At 41.8% G+C, this 25,245-nt stretch overlaps 2 long non-coding RNA genes across 2 annotated transcripts; one reads left to right on the forward strand and one right to left on the reverse strand.

Moving 5' to 3' along the window:
- Positions 1 to 9,407: 9,407 nt before the first annotated feature.
- On the reverse strand, positions 9,408 to 14,387 carry LOC128411426 (uncharacterized). The gene is made up of 2 exons (XR_008329806.1): positions 14,151 to 14,387; positions 9,408 to 9,668 (listed from the first exon to the last, which is right to left on the reverse strand). It is a non-coding gene; the product is annotated as an uncharacterized LOC128411426 (long non-coding RNA).
- A 7,163-nt stretch (positions 14,388 to 21,550) lies between these two features.
- On the forward strand, positions 21,551 to 24,373 carry LOC128411432 (uncharacterized). Its single transcript, XR_008329811.1, has 2 exons — positions 21,551 to 21,658; positions 24,104 to 24,373. It is a non-coding gene; the product is annotated as an uncharacterized LOC128411432 (long non-coding RNA).
- Positions 24,374 to 25,245: the final 872 nt, after the last annotated feature.

Consider the following 25,245-nt stretch of genomic DNA (forward strand, 5'->3'; position numbering starts at 1 on the left):
TCAACCTGAAGCGTATTTATCCCGAGGTATGACTGTAGGTTATGCCTGAGGTTTGTGGGGGAATTCAATCACTGTTTTACAAGCTGCAATAAAGAGCATGAAATCACCGCAGGACTCTGAGTATATTTCAAATTGCAGGTGTGAGGTGTGTCACTTCATGACTTCCCCTTGCTGTGAGTCTGGAAGGGGACGGTTTATAGAAATCGAACAAACAAACACTTTAAGGTAGTCTGTCAGGATTTCACTCCTCCCGTTGCTGGTTATGTGTCTGTTATGTCACATGTCCATGTTTACTTTCCTAGGCTTGGAAAGTGTGGGAACGGAAGTTGGCCTTATCTCTTCTGCTCTGCTGTGTTGTGTTCCTTTTTCTGTTCTGTTCTCTCTTGGAGCTAGAGTGAGAGGACGCGATGAATGTTTGTCCTGTAAATACTGCTTAATAAATGCTTAGAATGAGCACACCAATCTACACTTTGTTTCTGCTGATCTCTGCTGAGTGTGTGTGCACATAGGCATCTGCTATGTGTCCCTGGAGCGCTCCGGGACTGATGATTTGTGGACATTCCAGAGCTGCGCAACATCAGGAAGATGCCAGAGAGGTTTGTCTCATCCCAGGGGCTGCGTATTCTGACAGTCTGAACTTCATTTAAAGCCTTTAAAAACATGTTACTCATAATGAGAGAAGATAGAATTTAATATATGTAGACTCAGCTACATTAGTTTTTTGTGGGGTTTTTTAAAGTGTTTTAAATGCATTGTAACACTGTGACACCAGATGGCACTGTAGAGTTCCGTCTTTTGCCAACATGATTTCTTCCTGGTGCTTCCTCCTTCTCCTCCTCTCCCATTATTTCCCAATTGTTCCCCCATCTGCCCCTGAGCTGTGACCTCCCTCAAGACCCTGTTGTAAATCTGAACTCTCTTCCACTTCCTCCTCCCTGGAAGGGTCAAGCTGGGGAGGCCATCTCCACCATTCCTCCTCTGCCCAGTCCCTGACAGTTATGAATCAATGTGTATGAATGAAAGTTGAAAAGAATGAAAGACCCAGATGATGACTAAACCTGGGATCTTGATCACTAGGCAGCAATAGCCCTTCCTGATTCTTCAGTTCCTCCCCCCGCCCTCCCTGGAACCTAGAATCATAGAATCATAGAATCATAGAGTTGGAAGAGAGCACAAGGGCCATCGAGTCCAACCCCCTGCCAAGCAGGAAACACCATCAGAGCACTCCTGACATATGGTTGTCAAGCCTCTGCTTAAAAACCTCCAAAGAAGGAGACTCCACCACACTCCTTGGCAGCAAATTCCACTGTCGAACAGCTCTTACTGTCAGGAAGTTCTTCCTAATGTTTAGGTGGAATCTTCTTTATTGTAGTTTGGATCCATTGCTCCGTGTCCGCTTCTCCATGTTCTTCTCTGGAGAAGGGACCTCTCTGAGTCCCTTCTCTCGTTCACAGAAATTCCCACCCCTCAAAAAAATTTCTGAGTCCTACTCAGAGTAGACCCATGGAAAGAAATAGACCTAATGCAGCCATGTCCATTAACTTCAACAGCACTAAATGCCACCCTCAATTATTTGTGGTCACCCACAAGGCAATGGCTCCTTAAAAATCAGCTTCAATTCAGTCATGCTTTCAGTCTGGGTTGACTTCAGCCTGTCCCACCCATGTTCCCATAACCTGTGTGCATGAAAAGCACTGGCTGCAATTATCTGCGCCTGGGACTACGTGATGAGGACTTCAGTCAAGAGGGATCTTGAGCAGATATGATGTTCTTTCACTGGAGTTGTGTCATATTTAGCAGTAGACACTTTTTAAAAAGAAAACAAAAAATACACATTCTATTTCAACTTTGTGAAATTATTTCGTGTTTATTTATCTGAGCAGACTGATATTTATTTCATTGTCTGCTTTCACACATGCGCAGATCTGCTCCACTTCCACAAGCAAAGATCCAGAAGAACTGGCATAGCCATCGGACTTTCATAACCATGGAGGTGGGCTGCTCACAGGTATCCCTCAAGGGCACAGCATTGTGTATTGACGCCACAGTAACTCGGAAGATTCCGACCAGACGGACAGGGTTTGCTGAGATCCTCTTGGCAGAACCCTCCCAGTCTATCGCACTCGGGCATTGTTGGTGGTTTATCTGCATCAAAGAAACAAGGAGATCTATCATTGATGGCCCCAAAGTCAGATTCCTCACCTTCAGATGATGCATAGAATTGTAGAGTTTGAAGGGCTCAAAATAGCATCTAGTCCTACCCCAGACCCTCCAAGTGTCCCTATTTTCCAGGGATATCCCTGATTTAGAGAAGCCGTCCTGGTTTCTGATTTGATCCTGGAATATCCCACTTTTCCTTAGGTAAAGAGACCCCTGACCACATGAGGTCCAGTTGTGGACGACTCTGGGGTTGCGGCGCTCATCTTGCTTTATTGGCTGAGGGAGCTGGCGTACATCTTCCAGGTCATATGGCCAGCATGACTAAGCCGCTTCTGACAAACTAGAGCAGCGCACAGAAACGCCGTTTACCTTCCCGCTGGAGCGGTACCTATTTATCCATTTGCACTTTGACATGCTTTCGAACTGCTAGGTTGGCAGGAGCAGGGACCGAGCAACGGGAGCTCATCCTGTCATGGGGATTTGAACTGCCAACCTTCCGATCAGCAAGCCCTAGGCTCTGTGGTTTAACCCACAGCACCACCGACATCCCCCACTTTTCCTTAGAATATCTCTATTTTCATTAGAGAAATGTTGGAGGGTATGCAGTTATCCAGCACCTGAGCCATCTGAAGTTTTTATATTTAATGTTTTATTATGTTTTTATATATATTTTGGAAGCAACCCAATAAGATGTGTGGGGTATACATAGTTAAATTATCATGATGGAATGGGACGTCCCTATTTTCTTTGGAGAAATGTTGGAGGGTATGCTACCCTGAAACGCAGGAATCTGTAGCAGACAGGGAAGAAGGCATGCAGGCGTAGTCCCAGAAGCCCTCTTTAGTGGGATAGCAGAGCTGAAAAGAATTCTGGCAGGCAATGTGCCCTTTTGGTTTCAGATAGTACATGGGTAGACCAGTTTAAAAAGCCCAAGATCCAATTTTCAATGTTCTCTAGTGGCTATGGCGGCTCCTTTACCAGAATTAATGTATTTAGCATTAGCTCTGGAAGTGTCTACAGTGGAACCTCGGGTTGCGGATGTAAACTGTGATGAAGACACGTCCACAACCCGCAGCATTCATAACCTGCAGCACCGCGTCTGCGCACACGTGTGATGCGATTTGGTGCTTCTGCGCATTTCCACGAAGCACAATTTAGCAGTTCTGCACATGCGCGAGTGGCGACACCCAGAAGTACCCTTTCCAGTACTTCTGGGTTTCCTGCGGTCCCCATCCTGAAAACACGTAACCCAAAGCGTTTGTAACCTGAGGTACCACTGTACTCGATTCTGATGAAACTAAGCCTCATGGAGAAAAATACACATCAGAAGGCTCAGTTTGGTCACCTAGAAGTGCAGCTTGAGAACTGAATCATACTTTGTACTACAGTGGTACCTCAGGTTACATACGCTTCAGGTTACATATGCTTCAGGTTACAGACTCCGCTAACCCAGAAATAGTGCTTCAGGTTAAGAACTTTGCTTCAGGATGAGAACAGAAATCGTGCTCTTGCGGCGCAGCAGCAGCAGGAGGCCCCATTAGCTAAAGTGGTGCTTCAGGTTAAGAACAGTTTCAGGTTAAGAATGGACCTCCGGAACGAATTAAGTACTTAACCCGAGGTACCATTGTACTATGAATAGGGTTAGTATGCCCTGAGAATATTATCAGCTATTCTGATTTATAAAGTGATTGACCACTTTTTCCTTTAGCACAAGCCCTGCTGCTGTTTCCTCCAGTGAAGATCTAGAGCGTAGATCGGGAAATCAGGGTGAAAAACCAGGATTAAAAATGAACAAACATTCCCCCTTGTTAGCATGACCAACTCACTGTATTTCACTTACTCTTGCAGCAGATTCCATTAATGCCACAGTTGGCTGGAATATATCCATAGGGACATTTCAGAGTTAGTGGCACCTGGCAATATCCTCCCTGTTCTCCGCAGCTTGGTTGCCCTGTCAAAAGAGAGGGACGTAAATTGTCATGATTTGAAAAGACTTCTTGTGCAAAAAAAAAAAAAGGACATTAATTGGACTGACAACATTTTGTTTTGAGCATTGGAACAGCATTTTCAAGAATGCGACCCAGGCTAATGTAGTGGTTAGCGTGTCAAACTAAGGTCTGGGTTCAAATCCTCACTCCCTGGGTGGCCTTGGGCCAGTCACTCACTCTCAGCCTGATCTACCTCACAGGATTTCTTCAAGGAAGGGACTGGGATCCCAGAATAAGTTCTGCAGCGGCCATGCGCACACACCTTAGTGACATCATGTGTCCTGGGGGCCTCTCCCACGGACGTGGGGGGGGCAAGGCAGCATGCCAAAACTGATTCTATATGATCTGTCCACAGGGGCATAGTCTCTCTGAAAGGGATATTTTCTGGAATCTCCTCTGTAGTACTGCTGATAGGAGCACATTCAGTCCCGCTAAGATGTATGCCCTGCGTTGATCTGGGTGAATCAGGTGGCAGAGATAAGGCAGACAGCTCTCCCTCTCTGACTTCTGCCTGCAACCTGCGTATTCTTCAGCTCACATCCAACTGTGCTGGCTACTGCCTTTCTCGCTACCAGCCAGGTGACGAGGGGGGAAGGCCCACCCATTTGCCCAGAGAACACCACCACTTCTTTGGTTATACTCATTGGGGCTTTAGGTGGCAGCTATGGTGGTCATTCTCTCACAAAGAAGCTTGTCTGGCTAGTTCAACAATGAAATCCTCCATTAGATTTCTACCCTTGCTGAATCCAGCAATCAGAAAGGACTTGGGCATCATGCACACTAACCCCTCCAAACTCACAAAAATATATCAGTTATCTGAAGAAGTGTGCATGCACACGAAAGCTTATACCCAGAACAAACTTAGTTGGTCTCTAAGGTGCTACTGGACAATTGTTTAGTTTTTTTTTTTTTTATTTCGACTGCGGCAGACCAACACGGCTACCTACCTGAACAATGTAAATGACCATGATGAAACCTGGAGTGTGCCTCAGTCTGTAGCCTGAACGTTGCTGCTTTCGCAAAAGTCATATATTCAAATTCGGTTTTATTGTGAAATGCTTTCCTTCTTTACCACCCCTATTTCGGCAGCCACACAGGATAGGATGCTCTCTTATACGCAGTCACACTAGTTCAGAATTGTCTACACTGAGAGGCAGCAGATCTCCAGGGTCTCTGGCAGGGGGGAAACCCAGCACTTTGCAGAAACGCCTGCGATTGAACCTGAGACCTTCTTCATTGCAGCAGATGCTACCCTCCACCCTGAGATTGAGCTGTCCTCTTACCTGCAACAACGTGGAAGAGGATGAAGAACAGAGCAAAGCTCAGGTAGAGGAACCTCATGGCTGGAGTTGTCTCTCAGATCTTTGCCCAAGGGAAGATGCTCTAAGGCAGAAGGAAGTCAAGTTTGGATGGAACAAGGAGGTTCTCTTTACTTATAGTGTTTACTTATAGGTATTTCCAGCAACTGTCAGCATCTGAACCCTACAGGCTCCTTTTCTCTTAACTCATCCTAGAGCATTTATTTATCTTTATATTTATTTACCCGCAGAACCATCTTTCTCATATGTTCACAATCTGTCCTGTGCTCCAGGCCATGCTGTTTTATTTCCATTACAATTAACAGATTTCCTGTAATCTCATGATTACATCTTCACAGCACCTACGTAAATGGAAAGTGGAATGTCACTTAAGAGCTTTGCTGTAATGCAGTTTGACGCAAACTCTTGTGCTTGGACTGTTCAGTTCAAGTGCAATCACAATACCTACCAAGAAAGAAACTTTTCAGTGTGCTTTTCTCCTGATCTGCACATTTTTAGATGCATTTTAATATGCTTGTTTTGGTGATGCACAAGGTTTTATGTATACCTTCTCCATTATGCGGTTTTTTAAGAAAAACAAAATAGTGATTTTATTCCATCATCCATAAGAAGATTTCACCATCACTGAAATCTTGCCAAATCTGACCCTCAGTTCCAAGGCTCTGAATGGACAGAAATCACTAACGCTCCACAATCATTGCTTTACAAAACATGTGGGGGACACCAAGCTGTCAAAGGCTGCTCAATCAAGTCCTTATTCTTGTCATCCTTTCCTCCTAAGCCAAGAACATCCTCACAGCCTAACCCTTTCTTCATAAAAGAGGTTAGTGTCATGACCAAATTGCTTCTTATCACCTGTACATTATGCAATCAAGCAGACAAACCACATTTTTCTACATCTTAATGGATGTTCCTTGTTCACTTGTCTTGAGAAGCCTTGGTCCCAGGGGCAGTGCCTAAATGAACAATGTGATCTGTGATTAAAAACTTGTGAAAACGATAGCTGCATTACCGTGAGGCAAGGTCAGATGGCCATCTGTCAGAGATTCTTTGGGGGGTTTAATTTTCATTTATTTAATTATACTTTTCACTAATTTTATACATTTCACTTATTTTACAATCCTTTTGACGTTTCAAAACTTGACTTCCTTCCCCCTCTTTCTGCGGTTCCTTAAATTTATTTTTAATATCGTCTGCATACCCAAATTAACCAAATTTGCTCATTTATTTCATCTTCTTTAAATATATAAAGGTAAAGGGACCCCTGACCATTAGGTCCAGTCGTGACCGACTCTGGGGTTGCAGCGCTCATCTCGCTTTTTTGGCCGAGGGAGCCGGCGTTTGTCCGCAGACAGCTTCCGGGTCATGTGGCCAGCATGACTAAGCCACTTCTGGCGAACCAGAGCAGCGCACGGAAACGCCGTTTACCTTCCCGCCAGAGCGGTACCTATTTATCTACTTGCACTTTGACGTGCTTTCGAACTGCTAGGTTGGCAGGAGCAGGGACCGAGCAACCGGAGCTCACCCCGTCGCAGGGATTCGAACCACCGACCTTCTGATCGGCAAGTCCTAGGCTCTGTGGTTTAACCCACAGCGTCACCCGCATCCCTTTTTAAATATATACTCAGTGCTTTTTTCTGGGGGTACACAGGCGTATGCATACACCTAAACATTTTGTGAATCTAAGTTTGGCCTCATTGAGGGGCAGTATTTCAATATGAGTAGGAAAATGAGAGTAGCCTTAGACATTTTTTTTAAAAAAAGCACTCCTTATACTCTTATAAAACTGCATGTTATTACAGTAATCCTGCCAATGCTTTTATCTGTTTATAATTTATCTGTAAATATTCAGTAAACCATTTCCATTCTTTCATATAAAATGTTATCTTGATTTCTTATTCTTCCGGGATTCTTTAGTTGTGTTTCCTACTTTGCTTTTTTTTAAAAGAAATGTTTATTAAGGTTTTACAAAAAAAAAAAGACAGATTTACAGAATAAAGAAAGTTAAACCAAAAGTTAACAAACTAGAAAACACACATAGAAAAAAAAGAAAAAAGATACAAAATGCAAAAGACAAATAGCTAAAAAGAGAAAATTTAAAAATAAATCCATTTTTCAATATCTTTAGACTCATTTACTTATTTCCTTGACCTCCTCTCACCTCCCCTTTTTGTATTCCCATTTACAAAAACATTTCAGCAAATCCTTACCCTCTTTCATTTATCTTTACTCTATACCTTAACCTATTATAATTATATATTTTCATCCATTATCAATCCGCATTTGCATATTCTTGTTAATCTTATTACCAATAGCACCTATTTTCAATCCAACATCATTTTAACATTCATTAATTTTACAGTATTTCTGCAAATAGTCTTTGAATTTCTTCCAATCTTCTTCCACCAACTCTTCTCCCTGGTCTCGGATTCTGCCAGTCATTTCTGCCAATTCCATATAGTCTATCACCTTCATCTGCCACTCTTCCAGTGTGGGTAAATCTTGTGTCTTCCAATACTTTGCAATCAGTATCCTTGCTGCTGTTGTTGCATACATAAAAAACGTTCTATCCTTCTTTGGCACCAGTTGGCCGACTATGCCCAGGAGGAAGGCCTCTGGTTTCTTCAGAAAGGTATATTTAAATACCTTTTTCATTTCATTATAGATCATCTCCCAGAAAGCCTTAATCTTTGGGCACGTCCACCAAAGGTGAAAGAAAGTAAATTCAGTTTCTTTACATTTCCAACATTTGTTATCGGGCAGATGATAGATTTTTGCAAGCTTGACTGGTGTCAAGTACCACTAGTTGTGTTTCCTACTTTGCAGGGGGTTGGACTAGATGACCATTGTGTTCCCTTCCAACTCTATAATTATATGATTCTAAAGTGAGTTGTCCATCTTAGGCAGCAGGCACCGGATACCATGACAGGCAATTGCAGAGGAGAAAGGAAGTCCTGGCCATTTTCTGAGCAAATCTCAGTGAAATAACCAAGACCTTCCATGCATTGCAATGAGGTTTTTGCAGGATTTCCCAAGGAATTGTGTCTTGTGGCAGCTTACCTACCTCACGAGAGTTTAGTTCTCATCTCCATCATGGGCTTCCTAAGTGGTCTGGGGTACATCTCAGAACAATTCTGCCCGGACACTGAGGTCCAGTGCCGAGGGCCTTCTGGAGGTTCCCTCGCTGCGAGAAGTGAAGTTACAGGGACCAGGCAGAGAGCCTTCTCGGTAGTGGCGCCCGCCCTGTGGAACACCCTCCCACCAGATGTCAAAGAGAAAAACAACTATCCGACTTTTAGAAGACATCTGAAGGCAGCCCTGTTTAGGGAAGCTTTTAATGTTTAATAGACTATTGTATTTTAATATTCTGTTGGAAGCTGCCCAGAGTGGCTGGGGAAACCTAGCCAGATGGGTGGGGTATAAATAATAAATTAGTAGTAGTGGTAGTAGCATCTTGTTTTCTCCTGCTCTGCAGGGTAGGACTTGAACTAATGGCTTCAAGTTACAAGAAAGGAGATCCCAGCTAAACATCAAAAATAACTTTATGACAGTAAGAGCTGTTCGACAGTGGAATGATCTCCCTCGGAAGGTTGTGGACTCTCCTCCCTTAAAGGTTTTGAAGCAGTTGTTAGATGGCCACCTGTCCTGGGTGCTTTAGCTGAGATTCCTGCATTGCAGGGGGTTGGACTAGATGGCCCTTGGGTCCCTTCCAGTTCTAAGATTCTATGATTCTATCAACTCCTGTCATAAGAAAGGTCTTTCTCATGTTTAACGGGAATCTCCTCCCTTGTTATTCGAATCTGTCGTTTCGGGTCTCACCCTCTTAACTAGCAGAAAGCATTATGCGCCACCACTATGACAGCCCCACTGGGTCACAGCAAATCTGATAAAAGCATGAAATGTGCCCACGAACAGGAAGAAAACCCCAGCCTGGTTGCAGTGACCTTGAACCAATGGTTTATTTATTGAACAGAGTGTGATGACAGATTCTTCTTCTGAATGATGGCAGTGGGAAATGACAACAGGTTTTTGGCTCCTCGCTCAGTTCTTCATTGGACTGGAGTACAGCAAGAAAACATTGTTGGGTTAGGACAGGTGTTGTTAATGAATTGAAGGCCTGAGGGGCACTGGAACTGAATATCCAGGCAGTATCCCCGACCGCCATTGCAGGGCCTTAGTCGCCCTTCCATATGTGCATGACCTACGTGGAAAAAGGAGAAAGCCTTTAGGGTCCCGTGATGGTAATAAAAATGTGCACATTTCTAGGTTGGTTTGCACTTGAAAACTACATTTGATAGATTTACCAAGACAAACAAACAAACAAAACAGCAGCACATACCCCAATAAATTAATAAATTAATTTTAGAAAGGAGCTAGCCTCTCCTCATTCTCTCCCACTGTCCAGACCTCAGATTCAAATGCACATATTATTATTATATATATATGAATGGTTATTGGAAGAAAAACAATGGGTATGTTTGTGTGGACTATCCCATGCTATTTCTTTAATAGCTCTTGCTAAAACTGAGGCAAGAGTAGTTTAGATAAAAGAGAACGTAGTTACTAGGGGGCAAGTGAAGGGTGTTGAATGCTTTATTTAAATATTAAGGTTCATTATTGTTTCACAAGATGCGTATCTCTTTAAAGGCCAGAGTAAATATCATGACCTAATTTTACCGCTGTGACGCAGTATAGCAGGTGCTGTTAAGTTGCGTTAATTAAGTTGTGTCAGCAATTGGGTATGGTGTATAAAGAGCAGTGTGTACCCTGGTGAATGGGTCATACTTACAGATTTAATGTAAGAGGAGTTTTTGTTTTTGTAATTCAAGCCAAGCAAAATAAATTTTTGCATTCCTTCATTGTTTCCCCAGCACGCTTTCTGCAGCGCAATTGATCTGCTAAATATGCAACAAAGGGGTGTGCTCAGCAAAAGTGAGCAGCTACCAATTGGCTCTAGGAAGCAATCTTCAATATCTTGGAGGGTTGACCATGAGTCAATGTGGTCCCCAGCTCAAAAAAGACCAATTACCCCTTGCCCAAGTGTCTTCAGGTCAGGGTCAGCCTGTGGTGGCAACTTAGTAGGCTTCTTCCTTTTTTTTAGGATACCAGCCCCAGCAGGAATTACCTTCCCCTGTAGATCCATCACAGTTACAATCACTCAGTTTTTAAATGCATGTTCTCACAGGTCCTGTCTTTTCAGTTCCCAGCCTGAACTGACCACTTACCTGCAGCAACACTGAAGGCAAGAACGACCACAGCAAAGCTGAGATAAAGAAGCCTCATGGCTAGGGGTTCCTCTGAGATCTCTCTGACTGCTGGGGGAAGACGTTCAAAGGCAGAGGGAAGTTGACTCTGAATGAACCTAGGAGGTTCCCTCTACTTATAGAGTTGCAATGCCTATGCAATGTTGAAATAAATCTATACGTTTCTGCACCCGAGTGGGAAACATTGCAAATGGGTATTTCTTGCAGCTATCCCTTTCAGCAGCTGAACTCTCTCCCTCTCCCTCCAGACACTGCACATGATTTATTTAGCTGGACATCCCTCCTGAGGTTTCCATATGCCTTTATCCTATAACTGCTGCTTGTTCTGTGTTTCAGGTGCTGGTTTCCTTTATATTTCATGAGTTGCAGCCAACTAGGTTTTACTCCAAACTGACTTGTTAAATTGAATGAACCTAAGCTAATGGGTGGATGCGGGTTCTTCACTTCTATTCTCTGGATAGCTACAATGCCAGTATAGGGTGTTCCTAATGTTCATAGAGGGACATGGGTGGCGCTGTGATCTAGACCACATAGCCTTGGGCTTGCTGATCAGAAGGTCAGCTGTTCAAATCCTCGTAACGGGGTGAGCTCCCGTTCCTCAGTCCCTGCTCCTGCCAACCTAGCAGTTCGAAAGCACGTCGAAGTGCAAGTAGATAAATAGGTACCACTCTGGCAGGAAGGTAAACGGCATTTCTGTGCGCTGCTCTGGTTCTCCAGAAGTGGCTTAGTCATGCTGGCCACGACCCGGAAGCTATATGCCAGCTCCCTCAGCCAGTAAAGCAAGATGTGTGCTGCAACCCCAGAGTCGTCCGTGACTGGACCTAACGGTCAGGGGTCCCTTTGCCTTTAAGCTAATGGGTATTGGTATTCTAAATGGGTCTGCTTGATGTGAGACTAATGATGGATAGCAAAGTAGACAACCTGGAACCAGGATGGCAAAAGAAAGGTCTCACCATTTCTGGATATTGGAAAGGTTTGGAGAAGGGCAACCAGATGATCAAGAAGATAAGAATGATTAAGAACACAAGAAGAGTCTGCTGGATCAGGCCAATGGCCCATCTGGTCTAGCATCCTGTTCTCACGGTGGCCAACCAGATCCCTGTGGGAAACCAGCAAGCAGGATACGAACACAAGTGCACTCTTCCCTCCTGTGGTATCCAGCAACTGGTATTTAGAAGAATTGCTGACTCCCAACTGGGGCAGTAGAGCATACTCATAATAGCTTGTAGCCAACAATAGCTTGGGAGAAAAGCAATGACAAACCTAGACAGCATCTTAAAAAGCAGAGACATCACCTTGCCAACAAAGGTCCGTATAGTAAAAGCAATGGTTTTCCCAGTAGTGATGTATGGAAGTGAGAGCTGGACCATAAAGAAGGCTGATCGCCGAAGAATTGATGCTTTTGAATTATGGTGCTGGAGGAGACTCTTGAGAGTCCCATGGACTGCAAGAAGATCAAACCTATCTATTCTGAAGGAAATCAGCCCTGAGTGTTCACTGGAAGGACAGATCCTGAAGCTGAGGCTCCAAGACTTTGGCCACCTCATGAGAAGAGAAGACTCCCTGGAAAAGACCCTGATGTTGGGAAAGATGGACGGCACAAGGAGAAGGGGACAACAGAGGACGAGATGGTTGGACAGTGTTCTCAAAGCTACCAGCATGAGTTTGACCAAACTGCGGGAGACAGTGGAGGACAGAAGTGCCTGGCATGCTCTGGTCCATGGGGTCACGAAGAGTCGGACACGACTAAATGACTAAACAACAACAATAGCTGTCTCCTCCGTGAGTTGGTCTAATCCTCTTTTAAAGCCATCCAAGTTGATGGCCGTCCCTGCCTCCTGCAGAAGTGAGTTCCATAGTTTAACTACGCACTGAGTAAATAAGTAATTTATTTCATCTGTCCTGAATCTTCCAACATTCAGCTTCATTGGTAGGCCATGAGTTCTTGCATCATGAGAGAGCAAAGGAGATAACTCCTAGGGGCCAAGGGGGTCTTTGCCCACCCCTGTAAAATATTTGAGGGCTCCTTCACGTTGATAGGCATTGCCATTATAATAATAATAATGATGATGATGATTTTATTATTTATACCCCGCCCATTGGGCTGAGTTTCCTCAGCCCCTCTGGGCGGCTCCCAATCGAGTGTTAAAAACAATACAGCATTAAATATTTAAAGCTTCCCTAAACAGGGCTGCCTTCACATGTCTTTTAAAGATAAGATAGCTGCTTGTTTCCTTCACATCTGAAGGGAGGGCATTCCACAGGGTGGGCACCACTACCGAGAAGGCCCTCTGCCTGTGTTATGTACTGAGTTGAATAGGATCCAAACTGCAGCAGTCTGATTGGTCCTAGAACAATAGGATCCAAAAGGCAGCAGTCTGATTGGTCCTAGAACAATAGGATTCAGAATGCAGCAGTCTGATTGGTTGGCAGGAACTACCCAATCATGCTCCAGATAGAAGTGAATCCACAACCTGATTGGCTTACAGTAGAATTCCGGAATTAGCCAATCATGTGCAGCCCATTGTGTAAATAATGTATATAAAGCAGATACTTTGAGGGGACATTCATTCATTCCTCCTCACCACTATGAGCTGAATAAAGAGCATGAAATCACTTCGCGACTCTGAGTATATTTCAGCCTGGTTCCCTGTAACCTCACTTCTTGCAATGAGGGAACCGCCAGAAGACCCTCAGAGCTGGACCTGTGTCTGGGCTGAACGATGGGGGTGGAGATGCTCCTTCAGGTATACTTTCAAATGGTGTGCATGCATCATGTCCTGTGATTGATTGTGTGGAGTGGGGCATATTTATACTTTCTCTATGTCATTCATCCCCTTTATGAATCACTGCCTTGCAGTGGTGAAGGGGCTTGAATAACTCAGAGAAGCTATGAGCTATGCCGTGCAGGGCCACCCAAGATGGACAGGTCATAGTGGGGAGTTTGGACCAAACGTGATCCACCTGGAGGAGCAACCGGCAAGCCACTCCAGTATCCCTGCCAAGAAAACTCCATGGACAAAGACAACAGGCATATAAAAGTTATGACGCTGGAAGATGAGCCCCTCAGGTTGGAAGGCGTCCAACATGCTACTGAGGAAGAGCAGAGGACAAGTACAAGTAGATTCAGAGCTGATGAAGCGGCTGGGCCAAAGCCGAAAGGACGCTCAGTTGCGGATATGCCTGGAAGCGAAAGGAAAGTCCAATGCTATAAAGAAAAATGTTGCATAGGAACCTGGATTGTAAAAAGCTACCAGCATGAGTTTGACCAAACTGAGGGAGGCAGTGGAAGACAGGAGTGCCTGGAGTGCTCTGGTCCAGGGGGTCATGAAGAGTCGGACATGACTAAATGACTAAACAACAACAACAACATGTCATTCATCATTTTATAAACTTCTTTCACCTCGCCTCTTACTCACCTTTTCTCTAAATATAAAGGTCCGAAATGCTGCAGCTTTTCTTCATAGGGGAGTTGCTCCATCACGTTGGTAATTTTGATGACCTTCTCTGAACTGTTTCCAACTCTGCAACATTCTTTTTGAGGTGAGGTAACCAGAACAGTACACAGCATTCCAAATGTGGTCCTTTGGCGCTGAAGAAAGAGTGATCTAGTGCCTGACAGTTTCCCTTGTGGTCTAACTGTTGTTAATAAAAAGAAGTTGCTTTAGAGCTTTTGGCAGTTGGTGTCACAAGGCACATAACAGAACGTGTCATAACAGTCCCTTGGTGGCTTCATCCTTAACTGAAGCCTCTTCCTCTTGCTCTGTGTTGCACACTAAGATCTTTTTCTTGTTTGCTTCTTCATCTCATTCAAGTCAAGGTCCTGGCAACCAAATCAAACATCAAGATCAGAAACATTGTTCGCTCAGGAACTGTGTTAGGCAGTAAGCTGGAGGGTTACACCAGCAAAATCCTTCATGCAGGAGCAGCCAACCTTACCTGCAGATATCTTTAGACTACAATGTCCATCACCTCAGCCAATGGGGCCAATGATGGGGTTTGATGGGATTTGTAGTCCAGCGAAATCTGGAGGGCACTGTGTTTGCTGCCTGTGCCCCTTGAAACTGCACTCCCTTTCTTTCTTTCTTTTTATAAAATGTTTATTTTATTTTTTTTATATAAATTTTTATTAAGTTTTTCTTTTACAAATAATTCGTGCAACCATAATTACATATTTACTGTTTTTTGAACTTCCATCGGCACCTCCCTCAATCATCCATTTTTCTTATCTTCACGCATTTTCTGTATGATATTGCCGATTTAGTATTAACCTTCCATATCTATTTCTTTTTTACAATATACCTTGTATTCTCACAAAGCCTCCTTAAAACCCACTAGCGTTATCTGTTCGTCACATATGGTTTTCAGATAATCCGTAAACTTTCCCCAGTCCTCGATGAATTTGTGATCTTTCTGGTATCTAATTTTCCCAGTCATTTTATCCAGTTCTGCATAGTCTCTAAGTTTCATTCTCCACTCATTCAATGTCGGTAGTTCCTCTTGTTTCCATTTTTGGGCCATCAATATTCTTGCCGCTGTTACTGCATACTGAAAAAGTTTATAATCGCTTCTATTTATCTCTCTTCCTGTTATTCCTAACAGAAAGGCTTCTGGTTTTTTAACAAATGTATATTTAAACATCTTTTTCAATTCATTGTAAATCATTTCCCAGAAACCCTTTACCTTCTTACATTCCCACCACATATGAAAAAATGAACCTTCTTTTTCTTTACATTTCCAACACTTATTACATGTCTTATACATTTTTGCTAACTTTACAGGTGTAATGTACCATCTATATACCATTTTCATAACATTCTCCTTTAACGTCGTAGATGCAGTAAATTTCATATTTTCATTCCATACCTTTTCCCAGTCATCCAATTGTATATTATAACCAAAATCTCTGGCCCAGTGTATCATAACCGACTTTATCTCCTCATCCTTTGTTTGCCATTCCAAAAGTATTTTATACATTTTTGACATTGTCTTAACATCATTGTCAATTATTTCTGTTTGAAATTTCAATTCTTTCTCTGTATATCCCCTCTCTTTAAGGTCCTTTTTGAACCTTTCGTTTACTTGAAGATAGTGTAACCAATCGTAAACATGCTCTTTAACTTGTTCATATGGCTTCATTTTCCATTTCCCCCCTTCTTTAGTTACTAGCTCTCCATAAGTTATCCAGTTCTCTCTCATATTAATTTTCTTTACACTCATTACCTCTAGTGGTGACAACCAATGCGGAACTTTGGGTTCTAATATATTTTTATACCTCTCCCATATTTCCATTATGGAGCTCCTAAAGATATGATTATCAAAACCTTTGTGACTTTTCTTCTTCTCCAACCATAAATAGGCGTGCCAACCAAATCTATTATCAAAACCTTCTAGATCTAATAATTTGTTATTTTTTAATTTTATCCACTCCCTTAACCAACAGAGACAAGACGCTTCATAATATAGTTTCAGGTCTGGCAGGGCAAAACCGCCTCTTTCCTTAGCATCTGTTAATAGCTTAAATTGTATTCTTGGCTTTTTGCCCTGCCAGATATATCTTGAAATCATTCTTTGCCACTCTTTGAACACGCTTGTTCCCCTGATTATAGGGATCATTTGAAACAAAAATAACATCTTTGGTAGCACACACATTTTGATCGTTGATATTCTGCCCCAAAAAGAAAGTTTCAATCTGCTCCACGTTTCTAAATCTTTCTTAATTCCGTTCCACACCGGTATATAGTTGTTCTGATATAAATCAATATTTTTGGGGGTCAACCAAATTCCCAAATATTTTATCTTTTTGGCCACTTCAATCCCTGAGTCTCTTTGCATTTCTTCTATCAGTCTCTGATCCATATTCTTAGCCATTATTTTGGTTTTTCTCTTATTTAACATAAATCCAGCCAGTCTGCCAAATTGGTCAATCTCATTTAATACCTCATTTAAACTATTTTTTGGGTCTTCAATCGTTATTACTAGATCATCGGCAAAGGCTTTAACTTTATATTCATTTTGGCCGACTGTCACTCCTTTTATTATTTCATTGTTCCTGATTGAACACAAAAGGACCTCCAGAACCGTTATAAATAACAGTGGTGATAGAGGACATCCCTGTCTGGTACCTTTTCGTATCTTAACTTCTTCTGTCAATATATTATTTACAATCAATTTAGCTCTTTGTTCTGAGTAAATTGCCCTTATTCCGTTGTAAAAGTCATTTCCAACTTCCATCATTTCCAAATTTTTTAACATAAATTCCCACGATATGTTGTCAAAAGCCTTCTCTGCATCCACAAACATTAATATAGCTTGTTTCTCATTCCTGGCAGACAGGTATTCCAATATATTTATTATATTCCTAACATTGTCTTTCATCTGTCTGCCTGGAAGGAAACCTGCTTGATCTGCATGGATAACTTCCTGCAGGATCTTTTTTAGTCTTTTTGCTAATATTCCAGAGAATATCTTATAATCTGTATTCAGCAGAGAAATCGGCCTATAGTTCTTCACTTGTGTCAAGTCCGAATCTTGCTTGGGAATGAGTGTAATAAAGGCTTCTTTCCATGTTTCAGGAATATCTTGTTGTTTCAAAATATTATTCATCACTTCCTTCAATGGTACCGTCAAGGTGTGCCTCAATTCTTTATAGTAACTAGATGTAAAACCATCCGGTCCTGGTGCCTTCCCTTTTTTCAGCTCTTTTATAATCTCAATTATTTCCTCGTTTTCAATCGGAGCATTCAGTCTGTCTTTCTTTTCTGTCGGAATCTTTTGCACCTTTTTCTCTCTTAAAAATCTCTCGATTTTCTTCATATTATTTTTTTCTCTGTTGTTATATAAATGATTATAAAAGTCCAAGAATCCTTTCCTAATGCCTTTTGGGTTTTCCACTTCTTCTCCATCCACAATAATTTTGTTAATTGTACTTTGTTCCTTTCTTTTCTTGATTTGCCATGCAAGCCATCTGCCTGACTTATTAGCAAACTCAAAATTTCTTTGTCTCAGCCTTTTAATGTTCCATTCCACCTCTTTGTTTATAATCATTGCAAATTGCGTCTGCAGGGCTTTGATGTTCTGTTTTATTTTCAAATTATTCGGTTTGTTAATTAGCTTTTGTTCATTGTCCATTATTTGTCTTAAAATTTCCTTCCTTCCTTTCTCTCTGTTCTTGTTTTTGATCGCATTTTATTGGATGAAGAACCCTCTCATTACCGCTTTACTTGCATCCCAGACTATACTCATTTTTGTACCTTTATTCATATTATCCAAAAAATATTCCATCAACTTTTTCTTTGCCTCTTGAATGACTTTTTGGTCATCCAAGAGATAATCATTGAGTCTCCATCTAAATGATCTTTCTTCGTATCCTTTGACTTCCATTTTTATTGGATTGTGGTCTGAGATTGTTCTTGGTTGAATTTCAATTTGTCGGATTCTTGGAGTTAGTTCATTTGAGACCCAAATTTGATCGATTCTTGACATTGACTGATTTGGTTCCGAATAAAACGTGAACTGTTTCTCCAGTGGGTGTCTAAGTCTCCAAATGTCGATTAAATTACAGTTTTTTGTCATAGAAAAGAAAGTCTTAGGTAGTTTTCCATCCCTGCTTGCCTCTTTTTCTCTTAGTCTGTCCATTTCTAGTGAAACTACTCCATTCATATCACCCATAAGTATCATTTTTTGATCCATGTAGTCAAACAGCTTTTCTTCCAAATTTTTGTAGAAATCAGTCTTATTTCCATTAGGTGCATAGATCCCGACAATTATTAATTTTTCGCCCTGCCATTTGATCTGTATTGCGATTATTCTTCCTTCTTCATCTTTAAAGATTTGTTGAGCTTCAATGTTTTTCTTTACATATAATACGACCCCTCTCTTTTTTCCTTTGTCAGAAGATATAAATTCGTTTCCCAGTCTATTATTAATCAAAATTTTTCTATGTTTCTTTGCCACATGTGTTTCTTGAAGACTGATGATATCCAAATTTTTCTTCTTTAAATATTGTTCAATTTTGTTTCGTTTTTTCCTATCGTTCATTCCATTAATGTTCCAATTCCAAAGTTTAAGCGCCATCTTTCCTTCTAATTAAAAATTGATTAATTTTTTATTATTATTATAATCTATCCTCTTCTTGTTCTATTCCTTCTGATTCTTCATCCGTCTCTCCAGTCTTTTTCTCCTTTTCTTCCGGAAACTTCCTCCCCAGCGGATCAACTCCTCCTACCGCTCCTCTTTCTTCCTCTTCCTCTTCCGTTAATTCCTTGTAGCGCCTCTGAAATTTACTTGTTTCCTCCGGACTAGTAAGTCTGTGTTTCTTGCTCTTGTAAACAAAGGAAATCCCCTGAGGGAACTCCCATTTGAATTCAATCTTATTCTTCTTGAGAATTTGGACCAAAGGTTTATATGGGTCTCTTCATTTCAGCAATCTAACTGGGATGTCTTTAAAAATAATTATATAATTCCCTTCGATATTCAGTCTTGTTTCTCTATTTTTTTGAAGAATTAAGTTTCTCATATCTTTGTCTTTAAAAGTGATCAGGCAATCTCCAGGCATTTTCCTTGTTTTAGTTGTTCTTACTCTCATTCTAAATGCATTCTGCACTGTACTTTCAACTTCTTCCTTTTGTAATTCCAACCATTGTGCTATCCCTGTTATCAGTTTCTCTCTGATGTTTTCTCCTTGAGTTTCTGGGACTGCTCTCAGCCTAAGATTCACCTCCCGTTGCCTCAATTCGTTCATAGCAATTGCATCCCATATCTCCTCCTGTGTCTTATTGACTTCTGAAAGTCCTACTTTTATTTTCTCTTCTTCGCGCTTCACCTCCTTCATTTCTGCTCTTGTCTTCTTCATTCCTTCTTCCAGAGACTGTGTTCTCTTAGAAACTTCTTTGATTTGGCCTTTCAATTCTTTTACAGTTTCATCAGTTTTTTGGTCCATTTTCCCAATTCTCGTATCTACCTGTTCTATTCTTGTATCCACGTGCTCCAATTTATCCTCCATATTCTTCTCACTTTGTCTGATCTCCGCAAACATTTTCAAAATTTCTGCCTTAAAGTCTGCTTCTGGTTTTGACCCTCTTCTATCTCCTGGTGTTCCTCCCTCCCCACCCTTCTTAGGTATGTGAGACATTCTCCCAAAATATCCTTCAGAACTTGAAAATAATCCCAAGCCCCCACCACTCCAATCTTATGTGGGCTCAACCCCAATACAATTATAACATTTAAAATCAAATTCTATAGTTCATAAAGTCCCTCTTTAAATTGTCTTTTTGATACTTTTGATACTTTCTCAAATTTGTGAGGTTTGAAACTGCACTCCCTTTCACACTTGATGCTTTGTATAATTTATTGTAGCAAAGAAAGAGGGAAAGAGGGGGCAGAAAAACAGAGAAAGAAAAGGTGAAAGAGAGGAACATTACTCCGCCCCGCCCCCACATCAGCTCACATAAAAAATACATCAACCATTGATACACCCATCTTAATTTAAACATATATGTTGATATATGGCCAAGAAATGTCCAAATTGGTATTTACACGAAGCTGACATTTATAGCACGCTGGATATCTCATAAGAAAAGGCAGGCTGTTGGATCAAGGGCCAAACTATCAGGTCAAGCTGGTGGCCATTACTATTTCTTGTAGGAGCAAATTCCACCATTTAATTCTGTGTTATGAGAAGAAGTACAATGATACCTCTGGTTACAGATTTAATTCGTTCCGGGGTGCCATGCGCACCCCAAAAAATTGTATTTTAAACTAATCGTTTGATTTTGTGTTTTTAATGTATTATATATTTGGTGTTACCTGCCCTGAGCCCGGTCTCGGCCAGGGAGGGCTGGGTATAAATAAAATTTGTTGTTATTGTTGTTGTTGTTTAGTCAGTCATGTCCGACTCTTCATGACCCCATGGACCAGAGCACACCAGGCACTCCTGTCTTCTACTGCCTCCCACAGTTTGGTCAAACTCATGTTAGTATATTCGAGAACACTGTCCAACCATCTCGTCCTCTGTCGTCCCCTTCTCCTTGTGCCCTCAATCTTTCCCAACACTTTCCTAAGAATTGTCTGTGGAAAAAACTTTTCTGTGTTGTGTTCCATGCGCTGCTGCTTATCTGCACATTAATTAACAGATTATTATTATTATTATTAATCTGTTAATCAATGTGAAAATAAGCAGCAACGCCTGGAACACAACACAGAAAAGTTTTTTCCCACAGACAATTCTTAGGAAAGTGTCCAGATAAATTAAATATAAAGGTAAAGGAACCCCTGACCATTAGGTCCAGTCATGACTGACTCTGGGGTTGCGGCGCTCATCTCGCTTTATTGGCCGAGGGAGCCAGTGTACAGTTTCCGGGTCATGTGGCCAGCATGACTAAGCCGCTTCTGGCGAACCAGAGCAGCGCACGGAAACGCCGTTTACCTTCCCGCCGGAATGGTACCTATTTATCTACTTGCACTTTGAGGTGCTTTCGAACTGCTAGGTTGGCAGGAGCTGGGACCGAGCAATGGGAGCTCACCCTGTTGTGGGGATTCGAACCGCCAACCTTCTGATCGGCAAGTCCTAGGCTCTGTGGTTTAACCCACAGTGCCACCCGCATCCCGAAATTAAATATACTTAGGAGAAAATAGATGTGAGGGAGATATTCGTTGTTCCGATGTCGAAAGGCAAAGTTGCAAGGAATACCTGCTCGCAATATTCCCCGCTCCTATGCAGAAACATATAGTTTTCTTTCAACATTGTGTGGGCACTGCAACTCTATAAATAGAGGGAACCTCCCAGCTGCATGCAAAGTTGCCTTCCCTGTGCCTTAGAGTCTCTTTCCCCTGGCCGTCAGAGAAAACTCGGAGAAAACTCCAGCCGTGATGTTTCCTTATCTTAGTTTAGCTGTACAGGTTGTTCTTGTCTTCAGTGCTATTGCAGGTAAGAGAGAGCAGCTCTGATTATTCTTATGCTTATGGCCAGATTCCTATGCTTATGACAATATTTTGTGCTCTAGTTCATTATGCTGCTTTAAATGTGCATTTTATATTTTACTTCCTTCAATAAAGTTGACTTTTGAAATGTTTAAGTTTTTTTGTTAACTTTGCTGCATTGCATGTGCATTCTACAGTTGGCCTCTTTCGCAATGTTTTGTTTTGAAATCTTTAAGTTAATATTTTAGTTTAAATTATATTGTTTTGAATGTATACTATATATTTGATTTTTTTTTCTGGATTGCTTTATTTGACCCTTGGGGTCCATCCCAGCTATACAATTCTATGCATCTCTGATACTGTTTGGTGTTTTAATGTAGTCATAAACAATAAACAAACCATCAAAAAGTACAGAACCAAATTGCAGAATTTCCATATAAATAATTTGATCTAAAATAAAGATATAAAAATAATAATAACAGCAAAAACCACCCCCAACAACCCTCTCCAGACAATACCTCAGCAACCTTAGCTTTTGTAGCTGGAGTCAGTCCCGGTCCTACCCTCCCAGGCCAGTTGGAAAAGTTCTGTAAGGCAGAGGGCAGGTCTTCCCAGACTCTGCCAATATGGTCTCTGGCCTTTTCAGCAGCCTCAGCTTTTGTAGCTGGAGTCAGTCAGGTACTGCTAGGATTGCCATATTTTGAAGAGCAAAAAAAGAGGACACATTTGCCAACTTATGCTTTTAACTATGGGTCGCTATGCGACTCTACCCACAAAAAAGAGGATGTGTCCTGGAAAAAGAGGACATATGACAACCCTGCAAGCTAATGACTGCCAATCCACAGGAAGATTTCAGTCACGAGCAGATGTCGCTTCTGAACTCTTCCATCCAACTGTGGTGTTAACACAATACCTTGTAAGAGTGAGAGATATTCAATGAGTCGCCTATACACACAAGTGTGAATGTTTGCTCATGATTTAAAACCCTGAGTGCCTGATCTCAGGTATGGATCTTCATTTGGGGATACAGAGACAGGGCTTGGTTTGTGCTGAAGGGGAAAGCGATGTATCGCTTTATGAATCACACTAGCGGATAAATACATTCCAGGCACATTGATGCTGTTTTTAATATAATGGAATTTTAATGTCCTGGGTCTTCATTTAGTTATTTCTATAAAAAAAAATCCTTCCAGTAGCACCTTAGAGACCAATGAAGTTTGTTATTGGTATGAGCTTTCATGTGCATGCACACTGTATCTGAAGAAGTGTGCATGCACACGAAAGCTCATACCAATAACAAACTTAGTTGGTCTCTAAGGTACAATAACAAACTTAGTTGGTCTCTAAGGTGCTACTCTGCCAACCTAGCAGTTCGAAAGCACGTCAAAGTGCAAGTAGATAAATAGGTACCTCTCTGGCAGGAAGGTAAACGACGTTTCCATGCTCTGCTCTGGTTCGCCAAAAGTGGCTTAGTCATGCTGGCCACATGACCCGGAAGCTGTACGCTGGCTCCCTCAGCCAGTAAAGCGAGATGAGTGCTGCAACCCCAGAGTCGTCCGCGACTGGACCTAACAGTCAGGGGTCCCTTTACCTTTACCTTAAGGTGCTACTGGAAGGATTTTTTAAATTTTGTTTCGACAATGGCAGACCAACACAGCTACCTACCTGTAACTAGTTACAGATAGGTAGCCGTGTTGGTCTGCCATAGTCAAAACAAAACAAAAATTTTCCTTCCAGTAGCACCTTAAAGACCAACTAAGTTAGTTCTTGGTATGAGCTTTCGTGTGCATGCACACTTCTTCAGATACACTGAAACAGAAGTTGCCAGATCCTTCTGCTGAATAAAGCTGCTGAATTGCAACTCATTACCAAACTTAAAACCATGGAGAGACCTGGTCTGAACAAAGACATTGGATTCTTATCTCATTATACATGACAAAGCCATTTTTCACCTTCTCACCCCTTGCTTTTTCCTGTAAGACCTATTGCAGTCGTTAAGAGTCGTCAACAGGCTCATCACAGCCATCTGCCAATCACCCATTCCCACCACCCTTCTGAGTAATACCCCTCCCCACCTTCTCACTATATAGAAGGATCTGGCAACTTCTGTTTCAGTGTATCTGAAGAAGTGTGCATGCACACGAAAGCTCATACCAAGAACTAACTTAGTTGGTCTTTAAGGTGCTACTGGAAGGAAAAAAAATTTTTTGTTTTACCTGTAACTAGTTATTTCTATGTTTATTGTTTATTTCATAATATTTATTCACCACTTGAAGCGGGGGAGAACCTCCAAGTGGTTTAGCAGGAGAATAAAAGGATAAAATTATCTGGAAAAAGGTAAAAGCAACTCTTTAAAACATTCAAAAGAGAAAATCAGCAGCCCTGTTTTGTATATTTTTGTGATGATAACCAAATCCTAAAGGCCTCTCCATCACCAACTCTTTGTACGCAGCGCACAGACAGGGGGAAGTAGTGAAGAATTTGGCGCAAGTCGTTATCTGCAACGAAGGCCGGGGATACTGCCTTGATGTTCAGTCCCGATGTCCCTCGGGCCTCGTGTTCAACAACAACAACTGTCCGAACAAAACGATGAACAAGTGCTGCACTCCATTTGCAAGAAGAGGTGTGTGAGGAGCCCAGATCAGCTGCAAGGACCTTCTTCCGTTGTCAAGAAGAAGAATCCCTTCCAATGAATCAATAAATGTTATTCAATATGCAACCAGTCCAGTTTTCTCTTTGGTGCTATTAGATAGTTCTCATCCATACAACAGCCCTGAGAGGTAGGTTAGCCTGAGAGTGAGTGACTGATCTGAGCTCACCCAGTGAGTTTCATGGCCGAGTGAGGATTTGAACCCTGCTCTTGCAGAACCCAGTTGAACACTCTAGTTCCCATTTTGTTTTTCAGGACATATACTAGTATGGTTTGTTTGTTTGTTTATTAGATATATTGTGACCCTGCAGTGTGGATGGAGGAGAATTTCAATTCAGAATTTAAAAGGAAACTTATCCAATTCGTACTTTCTAAAACTAAAAAGCAACCAAAACACAGCCGTCCTTTGAAATTTACACTTCTCTGAATTTTGCAATGCAATTTCCCCAGCCAAATAATGTGTACCAAAAAAAACAAACACATGCTTGGTAAAGTGTGAGTACAACTTCAGAGATGAATGAAGATGGCATTATACTGGGAGGAACCAGCTGCCAAAAAAGTGTATATTGGCAAAATTGTTTATAATGGGAAAAATTTGCCCTGAAACGAATCGATGTGAGCACTTAAAAAAAAAACCCTGATGTGGGAATGTGGAGAACTGATCTTATGCCTGGTAAAATGAGAAGCTAGGAGAGTCTAAAATTGGCAAATTTGCTCCTCAATAACCCTGCAGAGCCTTCAGTGCACAGGCAAAAGGCTCAGATATTTGATGGGAGGGCAGAGTGCTCAGGCCACTGCCATGTATTTCTATATTATTACATCCTTATGTATGTGTGCTTCACCTCTTCCTCCCCATTCTTACCCTCACAACAACCCTATGAATTAGGCTAAGCTGCATGACATTGGCTGGCCCAAGGTCCCCTAGTGAGCTTCACAGCTTGAGT

This window comes from Podarcis raffonei, chromosome 3 (genome assembly GCF_027172205.1).
Source record: "Podarcis raffonei isolate rPodRaf1 chromosome 3, rPodRaf1.pri, whole genome shotgun sequence".
In the NCBI taxonomy this organism is placed as follows: domain Eukaryota; kingdom Metazoa; phylum Chordata; class Lepidosauria; order Squamata; family Lacertidae; genus Podarcis; species Podarcis raffonei.